Source organism: Echinops telfairi, unplaced genomic scaffold, assembly GCF_000313985.2.
Source record: "Echinops telfairi isolate 266 unplaced genomic scaffold, ASM31398v2 ScPeMD7_5;HRSCAF=22, whole genome shotgun sequence".
Classification (NCBI taxonomy): domain Eukaryota; kingdom Metazoa; phylum Chordata; class Mammalia; order Afrosoricida; family Tenrecidae; genus Echinops; species Echinops telfairi.
This window is the reverse complement of record NW_022103901.1, coordinates 44,892,247-44,895,103: the sequence shown is the minus strand read 5'-3', so window position 1 is coordinate 44,895,103 and position 2,857 is coordinate 44,892,247. Positions and strand designations below refer to the sequence as shown.

Below are 2,857 nucleotides of genomic sequence, written 5' to 3'. Positions count from 1 at the left end.
CCGCGCCCGTCAACGCCCTGGGGCTGCCCCGCGGCGTCACCCCCGCGTGAGTGTGCCCGGCGGGGCGGCCACCGCCGCTGTGAATACGCGATGTCCTTTGTCCCCGATTTGTAAAGCCTGGCCCAGCGAAGTGACCACGAGGGCTCCTTGTGGCTAGGCATTGGAATGCTAACCGCGAGATCTCAAACCCACCAACTGTTCACAGCTCCCCGTTTCCACAAAGTTTTCAGTCTCCAGAACCAGAGAAGGTCTTCGAGTTGGAATTGACTCGATGGCGGTGGTTTTGGGTTTATCTATTGACCAGGCTGGTTTGGCATAGGCGCCTTTCTTGGTCATGCATTGGACTGCTCCATTGAAGAAAAGATGAGGCTTTGTGCTCCCCTAAAGAGTTGCAGGCTCAGAACCCCCCAGGGGCAGTTCCGCCCTGCCCGCTTGGGTCCCCACGAACCAGAATAGACTCCGTGGCAGTGAATTCTGAGTTTGGTCTTGCATAGGCACCTTAATATTACTAAGATCAACACTTTGACTCGATGTTAAAAACGAGTTTCTCATCAGGAGCTATCTAAAATTTGCACCCTGCTCTTAATTAGGACAAGGATGGTGGCATTCTTTACCCTTTTTGAGCCTTGTCCTGTGAAATTCACACATCTCATTCAATAACGTTCTTCAAAAATATCAGATACTATTGCCCCACTGCAGCGGAAGATTCTAGTAGTTAGTAACTTGCCCAACGCATAGCCACTAAACTGGGGCTTGAAGTCATTTCCAACTCCAAAAGGCATTCATTCTCTTACCACCAAGTTGAGAAAAGGCACCACCGGCCATGGAGTGGATTCCCACTCATCCTCCTCCTGTGAATGGGTTTGACCTCAGACCTTGAGATTAGCAGATGAACACCTAGCCCATAGCATCAATCGGGGTTCTGATTAGATGTATTATCAGTATCAAAAGCCTTTTAATTCTGTGAGTGAAGGTATTTCAAAAAGTTTAGGCCAATTTGAGGGAGGAGGAGGAGGCTGTCAGCTCCCATAAAGGCTTAGGACATCAGAGATTCTATGTAGAGGGGCTGTGAGTCAGAATAACTCAGTGGTGGTGGAAGCACACCTAATGATGGGTGAGAAGTTGGAGAAACATATTAGTGAATGTCTATACAGGAGGGCACAGGCCATCTAGTGAAGGAAGTACCTTCCCCGCCTTGTCCCTGGCCTAGTTGGATTATATCGTTTCTCTGCCTCCATTTTTCATTTGCTGATTATCTCCCACCTGCTCCTTCTTACATCACAGTGGTAACATAGCAGCCCTCTGAAATCTTTAAAATAGAAACATTGTGAGGATATATAAGGTGATGTGCAAAAGTAAAGTAAACCTTCACAAGAAAGGTAGCATGCAAGTTTTTGGAAAGTTTTTCTGAAAAGTAAAATGTAAAAACTAGTATTCATTTTACAGAAGTGTTCAGAAATTAGTTCAGTTCTAGCACAGCTAAAGCCAGTTACCATTTCTCAATTTCAAATTCCCCTTCAGAGTTTGCCAGAAAACAATTTTTTTCCTCAGAAAGAAAAGGAACCTGACTACAGAATAAACATGAGAAGACCTTAGAATTCAAGTTATTTTTATTCGCTGTTGTTGTTAGGTGCCTGCGAGTTGTGGTTGCAGCCACTGTGTCTGTCTGTTTCACCGAGGGTCTTCCTATTCATCGCTGCCTCTCTCCCAAGCACAGTAGCCCACCTTGGCTGTACCAGGCACAATGCCCTTTTCACTCGTGTTATCTTTTTCCTTGACTCACTCAGCCTGCCACTGTGTGGTGACTCTCACCCACACCACCTGACAGAGGAGCACTGCAGTGTGCGTCTGGCTTTGACAGGGTCTTTGACAGTTAGTAGTGGCTGGTTTGAGCAGGCACTTTGTAAATATCGATTACACGAACTCTGTACTTGAAACCTGGCTTCTTTTCAAATCCTTATTAGAAGGAACATGTAAATAAGTCAGTCAAATAAATGAGCAGACTCTGTGTAGCTCTGATCAGATAATGGGCTGCTACTCAAAACTGAACTCAGTGAATTTGCCTGCGAAAACCCTTTTGTTTTGCTCTCCTACCTTTCTGTTGGAACTTTCATTTACCTTGCTACAACTAAACCGCTAGGCGCTCTTGGCATGGTGCTGAGTTCAGCTCTTGGAGACCCACTCATGTCTAAGCAGAGCTGTTCTATAGGTTTTCAGTGGCTGAGTTTTTGGAAGTAGATCGCCAGGCCCTGGCTACTCTTGTCAGAGAGATTAAAAATAGAGAATTTGTTCCATGTGAAACTTTTTGCTCTCTTTTATCATAAAATTATACTGTCTTGTTGCCTGAAAAGAAAAGTGTCTGCTTTAATATGTCTGATCAAAGAATTAGCCTTTCAAACGGACTGGGTGGTCATGGTTTTTATGTTAGGCACAGAGTGGTTTATTTGAGTCTTTGAAACATTCTTCAGATAAGCCATTTAAACACTTGTTCCCTCTCAACATCTATCACAATTACTCATTTGATGAAGTGAAAGTACATGATATTCATAGTTACCCAGAGAGTACTATAATTCCTGCCATTTCTTTGAAAGTGTAGATGTTATGGCTACTAGAAGGAGCCCTGATAGCATAGTGGTTATGAGTGATCCACAGGTCTGGCAGTTCAAAACCACAAGCTGTTTAGCAGGAGAAAGGAGGCTTTCTACTCCCATAAAGAGTTATAATCCACTCTCTCACTGCCTTACTCACTCTCTCACTGCCTCACTCACTCACTGCCTTACTCACTCACTCACTGCCTACTCTCTCACTGCCTCACTCACTCACTGCCTCACTCTCTCACTGCCTCACTCACTCACTC

At 44.9% G+C, this 2,857-nt stretch overlaps 2 protein-coding genes across 3 annotated transcripts in view; both read left to right on the top strand.

The window, feature by feature from the left end:
* The window catches only part of LOC115867985 (palladin-like), a 537,783-nt gene that overhangs the window by 509,969 nt on the left and 24,957 nt on the right, over positions 1 to 2,857 (top strand). The gene's annotated exons all lie outside the window — the stretch shown is intronic.
* The window catches only part of LOC101655982 (palladin), a 69,459-nt gene continuing 66,614 nt past the window's right edge, over positions 13 to 2,857 (top strand). For both annotated transcript variants that reach the window (XM_030884362.2, XM_030884361.2), the window contains exon 1: positions 13 to 46. The gene's annotated coding sequence lies outside the window, so the exon portion shown is untranslated. The remainder of the gene's footprint in view (positions 47 to 2,857) is intronic.